The following is an 18,927-nucleotide window of genomic DNA, read 5'->3' as shown; positions in this document are numbered from 1 at the left end:
AGGGGACTGTTTCTGCTGGTGGCTGAGAGACAACAGGAGGGTCAACACTCTCGTTCTCATCAGATGAGAATTCCTCAAAATCAGTGTCCTCCTCAACATGATCCTCTGACACAGTCTCCTCCAGGTCTCTTTCACTGTCAGAGTTGTGCCAAAACCTCATTGGCAGTAAAGCTTTTCCCAGAGGACATTTTTTTAGAGAGCATACGGACTGCAGAGTACACAGTGCACCGAGAGTAATCATTTAGATAGAAGGCTGTCATGGAAGCTTCGTCTGCCACACTTTGAACTGTGTATTTACCTTTTTTTTAATAAATGTAAGGTATAGTTATAGAACTGTGTTAGAGGAACAAAATTTCTTTTGTATTGATTTCTATGCATTTCGACACTTGAAGAACATGAGTTACATTTATGCAAATGAGACTCTAATTCTATGTTAAATCATTGGATTTGTAGATTTATTTTTGATGACCGGTGAAGTTCGGCCCATTTTTATTTCTGAGAAGCTCTTCTCTAAGATCCTCTTTTTATACTCATGTACACCCACAACTGTTTCCAGCTGTTTTGTTTTAGTAGGACTGACTGTCCCAGCATTTTGTTGCATCCAGCCATCAGATTCAGAATGATGTATTATTTCTCTTAAAGTTTTCTGACTTTAAACATTTGATATATTTAAACTAAGAAACATATTGTCTTCTGTCAGTACACTCAAAAAACAGATTCAGGTCCTCCTTTCAAAGAACACATGCAAATTATGTTAGTTGTTCACAAATGCAATTAAAAAATACCAAATTAATTTGATTTTCTTTGTGTAAACCTAAAATTATTCAAAACCAGCAGAGGCTGATTCTGAACACAAAATGAATGAGTTTGTTGGGGCACTGGGGGTAGGAGGAGTACATTTTTGCACTTAAGTATTTGTAAACTCAAAGAAATCAATTCAAGCCCCTCTTTAAGCTTAAACATTATTTTTAATCTCATTCAACGCAAATGTAGCACTCCAGCGTTACTGCAATTATTATTCGTGTGGTGAACCTAAATTATTTTCTCTCAAAGCAGTCTTTGTCACAAGAACACAAAGTTACTGAGTTACACAACGGTCCGCCTTCTTTGAAAATTTTGCGCTCTTTCAGGATCACCTAAATGAATCCAGCTGCTCTTGGCCTCTCTGTACTTTTTGGATAAAACTACACCTTCAGGTAAGGTAACATATTATTTTTCCATATATCCAATTGTGTATTTCTTTATCAGCTAAATCTATAATGCTATTTATCATAGAAGCTTGTAACAGTTGTTTTTTGAACTTTTGGTGGTGCTACCATTCTCTTCTCTGCTTGAATACAATTTTTTTTTTTGACAATATAGCCAGGTCTTTTCAAAAGTGCCTTGTTTTAGAGGAGAAATTGTGTAGCTGCCAACTTTTAAGTCGGAGCGTGTGCTAGCTTATTAGCAGCTAGCCATTGTGCTCAATGAAAGATGATGTCCTATAGCTAACTTCTTTCTTACTGTTTTCTTTTTATAATCTAAAAATATGGTATTCTGTGTTTATTATTATATGCCATTTTCTAGTAGAAAGTATCGTTTTGAGGTGTCTTTAAAAGCACTACATAGTTTACTGAGGGTGCTACCAAAAGCGAACCATGTGGCCGGAAGAGTAACTGCAGGCAGCACAATGCGCACTCCCATGATGTTCAAACCTATTTATTATTATAAAAGATTTCGGCTACGTCCACACTTACACAGGTATTTTTGAAAACGGAGATTTTCCGTTTTCGTTTTAAAAAATAATCCCGTCCACAGGTAAACGCAAAAATGAAGGAAAACGCTGCTAGGAACATGCCAAAGCAACAGGTGGCGATATATTCCTAAACTCAGCTAAAAACAGTTTAGGTCTTGACAAACTTCACTGATGGTTCAAATGTTTAGCAACTTTCAGTGTGTTGATTCAGCAGTCTGTATTTAAACTTCTAGTTTATTATATTTGTGTATGTTTTATTTCCAGGTGAATGCAGAGTTCCTGCGGATCACTACAAAACCCCTGCAGGCGAAGTTCTTGGCTCAGCTGGACAATTTAACAGACAAGCTGATGCAAAATTTTCAGGGGAGCAAAGGAGCAAAGGGCCAAAAGATCAAGGATATCATGGCGATCAGTAGTTTGGTCGGTACTAATGATAAACCCATCAATTAAATGCAATCAATCAATTCCATTTTTTTCACCCTTTTTTTTCCACCCTTGCATTAGTATGATGACATCGACATAAAGAGGGAGCATACTCTTAAAAGCCTGGTGATCTACTTTAATGAAGATCCAGACCTACTGTTCAAGGAGTATCTGGTACGCTTATCACACCTTCTTTTCTAGATTCAATTTGAGTTAGGTTCATCGCACACAAAATCCTCATATATTCAAAAGAGACAATATAATTGTGAAATAGTATTATTCTTAATAGTCATTGTTGAAACTTGCACTGGAGAGCACTTTTTAAGGGGATAGTTTCAGCAAAAATTCAATTGTTCATTCTTTTGGTGCTGCCATGTAGGTATCTACTGCCTCTATAAACACAGTAAATGTGGACAAAACATTCATCCATTTTCTGTCAGTGTTTCAATTCAGTTTATTTATATAGCGGTATATCACAACAACAGTCATCTCAAGGCACTTCAGAAAGTAAACACTCCAGTGGAGTTCAGTTTATTATGCCAATTAGTAAAAAGTCTTCATTATAAGGAACACAGCAGATTGCATCAAGACACTAACTAGTGTCACTGCCATTACAGCAATCTCCTGGTTTCAGGAATAATGTGCATAAAACAAGCTGTTTCAAAAGGTTCCCAATTGTGATGAAATAAGGGAAATTGACCCAGCCCACACACACACACACACTGATAGACACTGGAGGAGCTCCTGCTCTATATCAAGCCCCTCCCAAAGGGAGGTACATAATACCTGAACCCAAACTATTGATAGGAAACAGATTGACGGGTTTTATTTATGTTTGGAGTGTTTATAGAGGCGGTAGAGACCTATGTTTCAGCACAAAAGGATACAAAAGCTGAGTTTTGCATAATATGTCCCCTTCCAAGTGACAGAGCCCTTAAACCTGAAACAACCTGTTTTTCAGACCTCCTCCACTGAGGATGAACGGTTGAGGTCCACTGCAGCAACTGTCACTGTATTTACACCATCAGAAGAGAAGGGATTCAGGAGCCAGAGGATGTTGGAGTTGTCATTGAAGGTACTACAGTTATGAACAACCTCGGTAGTGTCATCATGGCATTCATCGTCCTCTTTGGACTGATTTATGCACTTGATCTGAGCTATCCAAATGACCACAAGTATACGTTTGAGTTCTGTCAGAAGATTTTGATGAATCTGGATGGACAAAGGCTCAGTACAAAGATGCAGCAAATGAAAATGAAGATGTTTGCTTAGGCAAACAAGACCCAGCACAAAAGTTGATTTTGGCCTTTTTATATCTTTTGTTCAAACTGTGACCTTTTTTTCTTTCTTTTTTTTGGCCAAATGGAAGTTGTCTATTTTTGTCTGCTGTTATGTTGTGAGTGATGTGACCTTTAATCTGTACTACTATAGATGGATGAAAGGACTGGGGATTTAGCTCAGAAAAAGTTTCATGGTTGTAACCACCATTTTCTTTTTGATTGCTTTTGGGATTTGCAAAGGTAATAGAAAAATGTTGACAAGTTTTGTGTCTTCCAGTGTTTTAAAGTTGGTCTTCCCGTTCTTATAAGCTTGTAAATGTTTACATGTAATTGGTTTTGGAGAAGTAAAGTTGAAAGATTTTTTTTTTATTAAAATACCTCCCCCTTGGTAACAGAAAAATGTTCGTCATGAAAACACACACACACACACACACACACACACACACACACACACACACACACACACACACACATATATATATATATATATATATATATATATATATATATATATGTGTGTGTGTGTGTGTGTGTGTGTGTATTTATGTATTGTTGGGTTGTTTCAAATCTTCAGTGACTGCCATACTATGGTGTGAATTGCAATGTTTAGTAGGTTATCATTGTGAATTTGCAAGTGTCACTATAAATATATACAATGATTCTGAAGTGAAATCTGATTTTACAGATTCCAGTTTGTTTTCAGTATTGCCTAGTAGTACAGAGGTGTGTGCTATTCAGATTTGACATTCATTACAAATGTACGTCAGCACTTTTTTGTGAGCACTTTGATTTTTGTTAAGGTTGATTTGACCATGTGACATGTATGTTTATTTACAAAATATTCTGTTTCTGCTTTTAATTCAAGTGAATAAACCTGAGTTGTAAAAACAAATTCATTTTGTCATTATTTTAATTAGTTTTCTGGTAATGAAAATTATGATTTAGTTGAACTCAAAATAATGATTTCAATGCAATGAAAATCTAGCTCAAGTGAATGACATTGTATTGAGTTGGACCAACCAAAACCTTTCACATCATTTTAATGTACTTTTTTTCATTTTAGCAGTATTTACGAAATTGTGTTCTACTGACTCAATTTAATTGAATTGTCATGATGTATGTAGATTAGGTTGGACCAAAATAGATGTATTACGTGGAAAACCTGCCATCAGTCCAATTGAGTTCATCCAATGACTTATTTTTTTGAGTGTAGGATATGGGTTTATGAAAGTTCAAACTGCAGGATTATTGTTTTATTTTACATATCAAAACTTTTTTCAGAACCAGTTTATATTTATCCAAGTTTTTATAAAATTGTCACTCTCTTTGTGTTTATACACAGCCAATACATTTAATAATTAGTAATTCATTTTAACCTCTGGCTGTCTCCCATGTGTTTCTTTTGTCCCATCTCCTTTTAGTCACTTCCCTTCCCCTTACAGATAAACCAGCAGATGACTGTGTTTTGCAAATAAAGCAATATTATTGATATCTCTTATCCCAGAGACACATTTGGTGCAGATCTGTAATGTCAGTAACAGAGCTTTGTTTGTCTTCCACAGTGGGAGTGTTTTTTTTAAATAGAAGATTTCCTCTTCAATATGCTGTACAAATGCTTTAAATAATAATAATAATAAATTTTATTTATGAGCGCCTTTCAAGTCACCCAAGGACACTTTACAATAAGAAGACACCTAGTAAAACAATGGCAAGATAAGAACAATAAAACAAAAGCACAAGATAAAATTGACAAACAGTGGATTCACAGTGAATATGCAGATTTGAACAGATGGGTTTTGAGTTGGGATTTAAACTGGGGGAGAACCAATGTTTCTTATTTCAGGGGGCAGAGAATTCCACAGCCTGGGAGCAGAGCAGCTGAAAGCTCTGCTTCCCATGGTGGTGAGGCGAAAGGAAGGTACAGCAAGCTGGATAGAAGAAGAAGAACGAAGTGAGCGGGCAGAACAGGTGGTGGTTAACAGGTCAGAAAGGTAAGGAGGAGCGAGGTTATGAAGGGCCTTGAAGGTGAGCAGAAGAAGTCTGAAAATTATCCGGAATTTCACTGTGAGCCAGTGAAGTTCCTGAAGAACAGGTGATGTGCTGGTAGGAGGGGTTCTGGTGATAATGCGAGCAGCAGAGTTCTGAACCAGTTGAAGCTGATGGAGGGATTTTTGGGGGAGACCATGCAGAAGAGAGTTGCAGTAGTCAATACGGGAGGTAAGAAGACTGTGGACAAGAATGGACGTAGACTGGGTGGAAAGAGAAGGAAGCAATCTGTTAATATTGCATAGATGGAAGTAGGTAGAACGGGTGAGATTATTGATGTGAGATTTATAGGAAAGTGAACTGTCTAGGATGACACCAAGGCTCTTAACCTGAGGAGAAGGGAAAACTGTGGGGTTATCGATGGTGAGTGAGAAATGGTTCGCCTTCAAAAGGTTGGATTTGGTGCCAATAAGGAGAATCTCAGGTGGGTTCCAAAGTTACAAAAGGCCTTAGTTCAGTTGGGCTAAATCGAGTCACTCTGTTCACGTTGGTTCTTTCACTTTCCTTTTTTTAAATGCTCTTCATCAGGATACATACATGACAAAGGCCTCGACTCAGTGATTCAGAATAGTGTTACTGAAAACAGATAACAGTCCTGCAGGTGACAGACAGAATTGTACCTATATTTTTATTACAATGAAATGAAACCTCTAAATATAAAGTGTCATGAGAAGACTGCTGGGACTTTTCTCCAAAGCTCTCTGAGGTCTTTTCAGTTTGTGGTGAATCAAAAATGCTGCAGCAAAGACAACAAATAGAAGCCGTGGTGATGTCTCATCTTTCCTTCCATGTTTGAAGCAATAACCAGGCCAGAAGAGTAATAATAGTAATAATAATAATAATTGGAATAATAATAATAACTCCACTATTCATTCACTCTCACATTCACACACTGGTGGAGGCAGCTACAGTTGTAGCCACAGCTGCCCTGGGGCAGGCTGACAGAAGCGAGGCTGCCATATCGCCATACCTGTGCAAGTGTTGTTATAGTTACTGTGCATTGTGATTTGTGTTTGGTAGGAGTTGACCTATAAAAGATTCAGCCACATGCAATTCTTGGTACAGGCAAAGAAACGTACCGACCCTCATTTTTTACTGTTTTTGTTGAAATCCTCCATAACAGATGCTGTTCAGCCCTATTCAACACTGCAATGACATTTATCCAACGGGGTCTCTGAGTTATTTTAATGCAATTTTGAAAGCTGTGGGAGCCGCTGTGTTTGGAGGTGACTCTGTAGGAAAGCACAACATAGAGGCTTTAGACTACAGCAGGCCACCTACAATGGACTTTTTACTTTGACATTACACAAAATGTGAAGCTTGTGCAACATCTGTGGCTTGATAAATGGGCCAAATATTACATTGCATCCTATGTCAGCATCTCATTAGGTCTTATTATTGCACATATAGAACCAAAAGTGTGAGGCACAGTGGCTAAAAGAGTTATAATAAATTACCTCTACAGACTGAGCTCAGCAGGGAGTGACATGTGTATCCCAGTTAGAGCTCCCTTCACTGTCCATCATATTTATATCCCTTGAGTCGGCCTTTTCAGAAATCCAGTGTAATGTCAAAATATCCTGCCAGCTGAGGATCAGACTGGATTTATAGTTTTTCTGCACCTCAAGTGAGTTGAGAGATTAAGACACCTATTCTTTGTCATCCAAAGTTGAAAGAGTAAAATCCACCACAGCCGGTGCTGAGCACGTTCAGATGACTGTATTTTCATAGCCTTTTAGATTTCTTACTGAATTCACTGGGCGAGCAAACGAGGCACTGGCTGTCTGCAACAGAAATGCCCAGCCGTTCTTTTCATTTGTTTGCATAAAGAGAGGATGTGGATATGGAGATGTGGATACAAGAAAGGGAGGCAGTTTGGAGTGTGTATGTTCCTTTATCAGCCTCTGCAGTAGACTGGGGAGGTGGTATGCAGCTGTAGTGCATTAATCAGAGTGAAGGTGTTTCCTCAGGGGGCTTTCTCACAGAGTAAGACAATGCTGAGGCTGACTCACTCCCGTTTTTACATTTCCAACATCTCGCACATTGGTTCTGTTTTACTGCTTAACATTAGGCTCAATTGTGAGACCCAAAACAGTGTTAACATTTCCTTCATATACCCTTCTATTGGCATTACCAGCAGATTAATCTTTCAGTGGTCATGATTTACTCCAAACTGTAAAACCAGAAGACATTTTTCAGGTCCTTGTGCTGCACTGGAGGAAAGTGTTGCAGCAAAGGCAAAAAGACTGACTTTTCCAAGCCAGTGCAGTCCAGCTTTTTACTTCCCTAAGGATCAAATTGTCTCCTTTTGGGAAATAAAATCAATCAATTAATATTTTCAGTCATTTTTATATGTTTTATCATTATAAAAGTCCTAATCAATTACAGTATTATTCAGCCTCCTTTCTTCTGTGCTCGCACAGTTAGATGATTGGACTGATCCAGCACCTACAATTAACTGCAGTGCCCTACAAGCTCAGGGGGATGGACTCTAGTGCCTACATACAGCCAAATCCAACAAACATTCAAACACACTACACACCGTTTCTTGTCTTTTCATTGTATGTAATAAAAATGTCATATTTTTATAGAGATTTTCTAAAATTAGTGACCACAAGTCAAACAAGTGCATCAAGAAAAAAGTATGCTAATGCAAAGTGAATTGTCTGAACCATGAAGGGTTAATAATGCTGTATTAATGTTGCTAATCTGTTTACCCTTTTTGCCTGTTTTCAGCTGCACCTTGCTCCATTTAGCTTGATGAATATCTACCATAATCTTATCACAATAATCTATGTTTTATACCTTCTCATCTAAAATGATGAGGAGGTATAAAAGGAAGTAATACATCTTTAAATGTATTATTTTATTTACTTTTCTTTCTATATTCCACCAAACAGCAAGGGGAAATGGCCAAATTTCCTTCAAGTATTGAGTGACTCGTGTTCACATCCAAGATTTATGAATATGCAGCGTGTGTGAGGCCTTTCATGCTCCCACCTGTTAAAAAAGGACCCTCTTGTTGCTTTACTGATCCCAGTTGTTCAAGGCTGCATTTTCACTAATTCCACAGCTGTGATCTTTTCAGCACTAAGCCTTCTAGAGTTGAAAGTGTCATGAAAGGCAGGAAAGGTTAGGACACACATTCATTCACATGAAGAAGACGAAGGAAATGACCAGTGTTGGTCAAGTTACTTGAAAAAAGTAATCAGTAACTAATTACTGATTACTTCCTGAAAAAAGTAATCCCATTACTTTACTGATTACTAATTTTCAAAAGTAATTAGTTACTTAGTTACTTTTTAAAACATGATTTATCCCCTAAATAGGTAATATTGCAACAGACCTTTCAGCCCAATTCTATTTTTTCTGCATAATCCATCATATAAAATGTAATCAAATGGAAAAGTCTCTTTTTAAAACTTGTTTTATTAGTTTTAATCTTTTAACTTTACACATCAAGCAAACATTAAATTATATGCAACATTCTCTGACTGGAAGAAATGTGTTTAACATTTAAACCTATTTCCAGCACATAAAATAAAATAGTTTTTTGTGTTTACACTCACTCAATAGATGCAAGTAAAACACAGCAGAAAATAAACAAAGTCAAACACTCAGCGGTCCTGTTGCTCTATTTTCACCTGTAAAGCAGGAGTGGGGCAGGCGGAGGTTTGCCCTGGTGCAGGTGTGCGCAGCGGTCAGTGGAAGGATACGGCAGCTTCTCTGTGGATTTCACATTCATCTCTATGCTTGCTCGGACGTTTAGGGTTTTTTTCGCTGTACGCTAATGTTTTTAAGGAATCAAACTCAAAGTAAGGTCAGTACTTCCACGCTTTAAACGCTGCACGCTCATACTCTCTGCAGCACTCGTTGTATTATCCATTTTTGATCTGCACACAGCTGTTGCCACGAATGTCGCACTTGCTTACGTCACAGTCATGAGACACAAAAAAAATCATGGTTTTAGTAACGCAGTAACGCAGCGTGCTTACAGGAAAGTAACAGTAATCTAATTACTTTTTTTTTCAATAGTAATCCCTTACTTTACTCATTACTCAAAAAAAGTAATCGGATTACAGTATCGCGTTACTGCCCATCTCTGTTCAAGACGTAGCAGAAAGACAGAAGTGGTGTCTGTCTTGCAAACTCCTCTTAGTCCGCTCGAGGTGACAGCGATATAACAGCAGTCAGGATGTGACATGTTAAGTGTGTGATCTTGCACTTGGCTGCCATCATCTTTAAAATAGCCCTTGAAAAGTACATGGTGGCATATGAGTGATACCATAAGCTTAGATTAGTTAGATCAGTTTCCACGCTGTTTTCCAACTTTTAGTCAACCCAATTAGCCCATCTATTCGTGTCGACTCCCAAATCAGGTTTTGATTTTCTTTTTTTTTAGCTTTACTGCCATTTTGCCAAAGTTACTGGTATCTCAGAGATATGCAACACAGCTTACAAAAGAACTGAGATGTTAAAAACAAAATGCATGACTTGCAAGTCATTAAAACTCAATGTGCATTTGGAAACTATATGAAGACTCATTCAACCATCCAGTCATGTTCTTCTGCTTATCCGGGGCCGGGTCGCAGGGGCAGCAGCCTAAGCACAGAAGGCCAGACCTCCCTCTCACCTGCCAGCTCCTCTAGCTTGTCCGGGGGAACACTGAGGCGTTCCCAGGCCTGCAGAGAGATATAATCTCTCCAGCATGTCCTGAGGCTGCCTTTGGGCCTCCTCCTGGTTGGACATGCCCTAAACACCTCACCCAGGAGGCGCCCAGGAGGCATCCTTGTCAAATGCCTGAACCACCTCCTTTCCATGTGGACTTCTATTCTAAGCCCCTCTTGGGAGAAAGCTCATTTCCGGCACTTTTACCTTTTTTACCTTTGTGACCAAAATGAGGGCAGATCGACTGATGAATCAAGGGCATCGCTTTACGCTCAGCTCTCTCTTCACTGTGATGGACCAGTGCAACGTCTGCATCATTAAAGCCACAGCACCAATCCGTCTGTCAATCTCCCACTCCGTTCTCCTCTCACTCATGAACAAGAGTCTGAGATACTTAAACTCCTCCAATTGGGGCAGCAACTCATCCATGATCCGACGTGGGCGCTCCACTCTTTTCCAGCTGAGGACCATGGCCTCAGACTCGGAGATGCTGATTCTCATTCCTGACGGTTCACACTCTGCAGTGAAGGAGAGGAGATTCTGAGAGCACCCAAGCAGAAGCCTACTGGCTCTTCGCTACGTCTTGAAATTCTGTCCATAAAAATTATGAAAAGACAAAGGACTGTCCTTTCCAGCACCCTGGTGTAGGCATTTCCAGGGACGCTGAGATGATCCCCCTATAGTTGGAGCACACTCTCCGGTCTCCCTTCATAAAGATGGGATTTAACACCCTGGTCTGATCAACACGCAACATTGTAGAGGCATCTCAAGCAAGATTACAGTATTATTCTCAGGGCGAACCTCCTCCACCCAGGGGCTCTGCCACCAAGGAGTTGTTTAACTGCTTCAGTGACCTCACTCTGGCATCAAATTACATCAAATCCATTTCTCAAAGCAAAAAAATAAATATATGGTAAATGGCCTGCATTTGTATAGCGCTTTTCTAGTCCATAGGACCCCAAAGCGCTTTACACTACATTCAGTCATCCACCCATTCACACACTGGTGATGGCAGCTACATTGTAGCCACAGCTGCCCTGGGGCGCACTGACAGAGGCGAGGCTGCCGGACACAGGCGCCACCGGGCCCTCTGACCACCACCAGTAGGCAAACATGGGGTTAGTATCTTGGATATTTGGCATGCAGCCAGGATGCAGCCTGGGATCGAACCACCGACCTTCTGATTAGTGGCTGACCTGCTCTGCAACCTGAGCTACAGCCACCCCATATAAAAACAAAACAGAAAAGCTGGGCATCATCTGTGTAGCAGGGGAAATTTATGTTATGTCTTCCAATAGTACTGCCCAAGGAACGCATGCATAATGTGAATAGAAACAGAATAGCCAGAAAAATATTTATAACCTTGACTAGAGCAGTTCATGCAGAATCCACACAAATAAACATTCTAGCATCTACAGAGTTTATTTTTAGAAATGGAAAATTACATGGTAATATACACTAATGGTCAAAATTTTTAGAAAAACCACATTTTTTTTAATCCCTTTTCATTGAAAATTATTCCGTTTAATGTCTCACTGCACTCTGAAATGAAAGCATTGTGCAAAAAAGCAATTGGAGTTAAAAAAAATCATGGAATCAATTTATGGACCAAAATGAACCAAAACTTTGACTCATCAGGAGCCACCTCTGACAGATATAACAGCTGAACACAGCCGTGGCTTCTTTCTACAATAGAAATCAAATATTCTCCCATATCTGTTGCAGAAGTTCCCATAAATGTGGACCTTGTCGCTGCTTTGCTTTCACATTTCTGTCCAGTTGAAACCAGCTCGATGGGGTTTCAGTCTGGAGACTGTGCTGGACTCCATGTTTTCAAGCTCACCATCTTGTTCTTTTTCCTGAGGTAGTTCTGGCACAGCTTGGACTGTTTGGGGTCTTTATCCTGATGTAGGATGAACCCCTGACTAACTAGCCTCATACCAGAGGGTCCTGCACAGTGCTGCATGAATGCTGTGGTAGCTGTTTTGGTTCAGGGGGCCTCTCACTCTGTACAAGTCACCGACCCTGGATCCAGCAAACAGCCCCAGACCATCACACTTCCTCCTCCATGTTTGACAGTTGATGCCACACACTGTGGAACTGTCCTTTCACCCACTTGACGGTGTACAAAGATCCTGCGTGATGAACCGTAGGTTTCAGATTTTGATCCATCAGCCCATAAAACCTTCTTGCAGTCTTCAGTAGTCCAGTGTCGGTGTTTCATGGCCCAGACGAGCCTCTTTGTCTTATTCGGGCTTTCTTGCTGCAACTCGTCCTGTCAAACCTGCAGCTTGAAGTTTTCTCTTCACAGCTGAAACTGAGACTTTCTCACTACGACCACTATGAAGCTGCTTGAAGCTGCTGTCCTGTGAGCTGCTGATCACACAGCTGTTAACTCTCAGAAACTCGTCCTCTGAGTCAGTCGTGTCTTTGGGTCTGCAGACCTCCTGCTGTCACAGTTTCTGAGCCTTTGATGCTGAAGGAAACTGGACTCACTGACACCTTGACTTGCAGTCTCTCTGTAGGACAGACCGACATTTATAAGTGTTATGATGGTCTGTGTCTCTTCCACTGTTAATTGCCTCTTTCTCACCATGTTTGTAGCAACACACTACTTTCTGCAGTACAATAGTGTTCAGCTGATGCTCACGAGGGTACATCAGTGTGTCCCAGCACTGCTTTTATGCAGACAGAGGGGGAAGTAATCCAGAAAGGTTGGAACAGCTGTGGGAATTAGTAGCAGCAGCTTTCAAGGCTTGATCAACCTCCATTGCTGCAGAACAGCTTTAAACTGTTAACCCATGTTGTCCCTGAAAAAGGCCTTTTTGTATAATTCTGAAATGCACATTATTCTTCAGTTTTGGTCAACCTTACCTTTTTTAGCCTCTGGCAGTTCAGCACTTACCTTTGTACCTTAAACTGTTCATTGGACTTGAATGACTTGAACTGCAATAACTAACTTGAAAAATCGGGCTGTTCTATTAGTTTGACTAAGTTGGTGTTGTTAAGACTTTTTAAACAAGAACAAAGATATACACTTGGGCTTAATTTGGGCTTCTTAAATGCTTATGGCTTAGTTACACCATTTGTAAATGTTGTTTGGGCCATGGATCAAAAGTCTTAACCTAAGTATTGTGCAGAAATAATATCATCAGAGTCATTGTTTTTTACCTTTTTATGATATGACAATGTTTTCATTGTCATATCATATCTTGATCAGTTTGCAATGCAGGGAACGTGTTTTGCATAATAGCTAACACAAATAAACACTTTACAATTAATTAATTAATTTTGGCAGCAAAACTAATATGGTACACATGCTTTCTTTTTACAGGGAGTGCAGAATTATTAGGCAAATGAGTATTTTGTCCACATCATCCTCTTCATGCATGTTGTCTTACTCCAAGCTGTATAGGCTCGAAAGCTTACTACCAATTAAGCATATTAGGTGATGTGCATCTCTGTAATGAGAAGGGGTGTGGTCTAATGACATCAACACCCTATATCAGGTGTGCATAATTATTAGGCAACGTCCTTTCCTTTGGCAAAATGGGTCAAAAGAAGGACTTGACAGGCTCAGAAAAGTCAAAAATAGTGAGATATCTTGCAGAGGGATGCAGCAGTCTCAAAATTGCAAAGCTTCTGAAGCGTGATCATCGAACAATCAAGCGTTTCATTCAAAATAGTCAACAGGGTCGCAAGAAGCGTGTGGAAAAACCAAGGCGCAAAATAACTGCCCATGAACTGAGAAAAGTCAAGCGTGCAGCTGCCAAGATGCCACTTGCCACCAGTTTGGCCATATTTCAGAGCTGCAACATCACTGGAGTGCCCAAAAGCACAAGGTGTGCAATACTCAGAGACATGGCCAAGGTAAGAAAGGCTGAAAGACGACCACCACTGAACAAGACACACAAGCTGAAACGTCAAGACTGGGCCAAGAAACATCTCAAGACTGGTTTTTCTAAGGTCTTATGGACTGATGAAATGAGAGTGAGTCTTGATGGGCCAGATGGATGGGCCCGTGGCTGGATTGGTAAAGGGCAGAGAGCTCCAGTCCAACTCAGACGCCAGCAAGGTGGAGGTGGAGTACTGGTTTGGGCTGGTATCATCAAAGATGAGCTTGTGGGGCCTTTTCGGGTTGAGGATGGAGTCAAGCTCAACTCCCAGTCCTACTGCCAGTTTCTGGAAGACACCTTCTTCAAGCAGTGGTACAGGAAGAAGTCTGCATCCTTCAAGAAAAACATGATTTCCATGCAGGACAATGCTCCATCACACGCGTCCAAGTACTCCACAGCGTGGCTGGCAAGAAAGGGTATAAAAGAAGAGAAACTAATGACATGGCCTCCTTGTTCACCTGATCTGAACCCCATTGAGAACCTGTGGTCCATCATCAAATGTGAGATTTACAAGGAGGGAAAACAGTACACCTCTCTGAACAGTGTCTGGGAGGCTGTGGTTGCTGCTGCACGCAATGTTGATGGTGAACAGATCAAAACACTGACAGAATCCATGGCTGGCAGGCTTTTGAGTGTCCTTGCAAAGAAAGGTGGCTATATTGGTCGCTGATTTGTTTTTGTTTTGTTTTTGAATGTCAGAAATGTATATTTGTGAATGTGGAGATGTTATATTGGTTTCACTGGTAAAAATAAATAATTGAAATGGGCATATATTTGTTTTTTGTTAAGTTGCCTAATAATTATGCACAGTAATAGTCACCTGCACACACAGATATCCCCCTAAAATAGCTAAAACTAAAAACAAACTAAAAACTACTTCCAAAAACATTCAGCTTTGATATTAATGAGTTTTTTGGGTTCATTGAGAACATGGTTGTTGTTCAATAATAACATTCTTCCTCAAAAATACAACTTGCCTAATAATTCTGCACTCCCTGTATAGGCTGTGTATATTTGTTCATGAAGCCTCAAAATCAGAAGAGTAGAAAACATAAAACAGTGATTTTCAAATGCTGCTAAAAGTCATAACTAAAATGTGCCAGTTTCACTTATCATGTGACCGAGTTCTTGCAGGTCGTAGCTGTTTTTCAAGAGTCTCCTAGTTTTTGCTCTCCTTTCAGTATCCTTGAGCAAACTCAAATCCAGGCTTGATCTTTCGGATTAACCTTTTAAATCAGAGGTTTCTCAGGCAAAGGGGTAGCTTTAAGTAGGAAGGAGGTCCCTATAATTAAACATCTAAACATCCTTTTGTACATTCTGTCCTTCATTCCTTGGTGCAGCATGAGCGCTAACTTGTGTTGTTTAGAAAGAGAAATTTGTAGCTCTGGAAAAACGTTTGCCACGTGTGTGTGTTTCTTTGTTCCTGTCTTCTATTAACACCTTGCTATGCATGATAATAACCAAACAGCACAGCATCGAGTTCTCTGTGCTGTGTACACAATTATAGATCATATGGAGATTAAAAAGCCAAAGTGCATGTTTCAGTTAAAGGGTACATTGAACTAAAGACATTTCACTTTAGTGTCTTTGCCCACCTTCTCTCTTAGTTAGCCATAGAGTTAGTAAGTCCACAGAAAATTGGCTATGACTAAATGAAACCTAAATATCTTCAGTCATATAATTTCTAATCTGTTTTTGACCAGAAAGCGAGAATAAAATAAGGAACAGTAAAAATGTATCTCATCTTTCAATGCTACCTCCTCTTCCACCAGATCTGCCACCAGTTTCTCTGTTCTCAACGACCCACTTTACTCTGTCCCAGTTTGGTCTCATCGCCTCGTCCAGCCCTGCTTTTTACTCTAGTCTTTACTTGCTTAGATTATTTTGCCACAGCAGTAATTCTCTGCTCGACTCAGCAGAATCAAAGGTTCCCTTCCCTCCCTGTTTTCCATGCCTCCCATCACATTCCCCTTCTCCTCCCCAGCTCAGTATCCCATCCCAAATTCTGGATTGGTAATCTATTAGTAAATTAACTGAAATAACTGAACTAAAATGTATGTATTAGCTATCATGAAAGCACAAGCGGGTATCTGTGACAGATGAACCAATTTCAGGAGTAAAGCTTTTTATTGTGTTGTCAACTTGCTTTCTATGAATTTTGGTTGAATAAAATGCTGAAAAAATATTATGAAGTGATACATTTTAAATACTCCGAATGTTTTGTAGGTAACTGTGATTTATTTATTTACTGTTTTATATTAGGATCTTGCAAAAACCTTGCATTTCCTCAGGGGTTTTTATTACATTAGTTTATTGCATTTACCCCAAAGAGGGTTAGCACATTTTACATGACATTAGATGGACCAGTCCACTGGGAGATGATATTTTGATGTTAAAACAGATCTGAAAACACACTATTTGCTGACAGCAGGTGTTGAGAAAAGAGACAAAAGAGCCATATTGGATATCCACCTTTTTAACTGCAAGGGCGAAACACACTGCCTGTGACTATGCACTCAGTAGTTTTCCTACTGAGACACTGCTAGCTCAAATTCACTGTTAAAGAGTAATATACCAGCTAAGTTGAAACATCAGATTTTAATATAGCCTGATGCACCAGGAGAATAGATTGATTTATGCTGAAAGGTCTCGAAAAAGCATCTTCAGGCACTTCTTTGGCTTGCCTGTTTTTTAAGGGAAGCACTCAGGATCGATGCACACTGACTGTTTGAATATCTGCAGTGGCAATTTATTACTCCTGTAGCTCCCCTGTGGTTCCACCTATACCTCAGTGGCTGATGCAACAGGCAGCACTGCAGAGAACCTTTTAGACTTCATCTGCCACAATCACTCTTGAAGTTTGCTTTCGAGCATTAGCTGAACTTTTCTAACAACTGCAAATGAAGTATAAAGACAGTTTCACACTTTTTTATTGTGTTGCATGATTAGGAAAGCATTGTGATGAGTCTAGAGTATAGTGGCTTCACAGAAACCAGTTCATTGGCCAAGGCTTCAAACTGCCATCCAGTCGAGTATCCAGACATTTACTACATCCAGGTTTAGCTACCAATGTCCTAAAGTAAGAAACCAAAGGACTCTTCCAAGAGGCTGCGTTCAACAAAGTTTTTGACATGCAACATTTGACATGCTGATAACTTTGGGAGCGCTGGGGTCTTTATGTCGGCCTTATTAAAGTCACCTGCAATTATGTGAACACCGTCCGGGGATGAGGGATCTGGCATTGGAGAGATAGAGGCTTGGCAGAGGTGGCTTGTGTGGTTGGTTTTTTAGCCTCAGCAAGGCCCTGGCGGGTGTAGAAAGGAGTACTGAGACGGAGAGCCGTAAGCCGCTGCAACAGTGTGCGCCGCCATCTTTAGGTAACACTCTGCCTGTTGCCTTCTTATTAAATCATTTTTTAAAATAATTTTTAAAAATATTTTTTCAACTAGGGGCGATCGTGGCTCAGATTTGGGAGTTCGTCTTGTAATCGGAAGGTTGATGGTTCGAGCCCTGGCTCTGACAGTCTCGGTCGTTGTGTCCTTGGGCAAGACACTTCACCCGTTGCCTACTGGTGGTGGTCAGAGGGCCCGGTGGTGCCAGTGTCCGGCAGCCTCGCCTCTGTCAGTGCGCCCCAGGGTGGCTGTGGCTACAATGTAGCTGCCATCACCAGTGTGTGAACGTGTGTGTGAATGGGTGGATGATTGTGTATAGTGTAAAGCACTTTGGGGTCCTCAGGACCAAGTAAAGCGCTTTACAAATACAGACCATTACCATTTTACCATTTACTAGGGATGACATGGGCCGCGAGAATGAGACACAGGCATTAGAGCCTCTTAATGCGTGTTGTGTTTGGTTTTACACCGGTGTGGAATTACCAAAAATAGAGAAGGGACAATCTAACATGTGAAACAGGAAAATACCGCCGTGTAATCCATTTATTTCAACAAAGTAACTGTATTCTGAATACCACCCTTTTAAATGGTAACTGTAACAGCAACTGTACAGTTACTCATATTTTGTATTTTAAATACGTAGCAGCGGTACATGTACTCCGTTACTCCCCAACACTGGTTGTATTGACTCGTAGATGAAAATCCGATGGTGTTTTTCCAGGTTCAGTTTTGACACAATCCCATACACCACCTGCTGGAATGAAGCACCGATAGAGCCTCCACCATGTTTTACAGATGGCTATAAACAGTAATATACAATATAAAGCACCTTGAAGAAAACGTTGTCAATACTCAAAACTTTCAAATGGAGATACATCGCTACATCAGACTTGTCACCCCGTTCTTGTGTAATGTGTCCTTGCTTAAGATTTAAACATACAGAGTAGATGGTCTGCGGTGCAGGTTTGTTTCTCATGCCCTGGGCCAAAAAGCAACTATCACTCCTGAGAGAGGAGGTTATATCACTGTGATTGCAGTGATAGTGGTGCGATGGAGATGCACTTTACAGAGTTTCCATTAACCATCTTCCACTGCCAACAGCAGAAAAAGCTGAAGGACCCCTCCACCCCACTACACTACCCCAAACATTACCCCACTCGCTTCACTCTCTTCAGCCTCCACACCCATATAAAATGAGTAATGTGTGCAACACGCGCAGCCAGTAGAAGAATATATTCTCTCCCCAGCCTGGATGGCAGTGATGAATGTGTGGGACAAAGTTGCTGCACAGTCACCCCGGCAGCTCCACATGCCCAAGAGAGTACAGAGAGCCAGAGATAGTAAGAACAGGGCAGAGAGAGGAGTACTTGAAGCACTTTGATTTCTTTAATTCTAAGTGCATTCCAAGCTGACAGGATTGGGACATGGTGCCCCAAGACCACCTCTCCTTCTCCAGTCATAAAACACAGCTCTAAATCTATGGGCTT

General features: G+C 40.4%; 1 protein-coding gene and 1 long non-coding RNA gene across 3 annotated transcripts in view; both read left to right on the top strand.

The window, feature by feature from the left end:
* The window catches only part of nlgn4xa (neuroligin 4 X-linked a), a 125,571-nt gene that overhangs the window by 21,408 nt on the left and 85,236 nt on the right, over positions 1–18,927 (top strand). The window lies entirely within an intron of this gene.
* On the top strand, positions 2,001–3,854 carry LOC308393675. Its single transcript, XR_013971024.1, has 3 exons — positions 2,001–2,155; positions 2,240–2,332; positions 3,120–3,854. It is a non-coding gene; the product is annotated as an uncharacterized lncRNA (long non-coding RNA).

Source organism: Rhamphochromis sp. 'chilingali', assembly GCF_963969265.1.
Source record: "Rhamphochromis sp. 'chilingali' genome assembly, chromosome: 3".
Classification (NCBI taxonomy): domain Eukaryota; kingdom Metazoa; phylum Chordata; class Actinopteri; order Cichliformes; family Cichlidae; genus Rhamphochromis; species Rhamphochromis sp. 'chilingali'.
The sequence above is the reverse complement of the archived record's forward strand: the minus strand, read 5'-3'. Positions and strand labels throughout refer to the sequence as shown.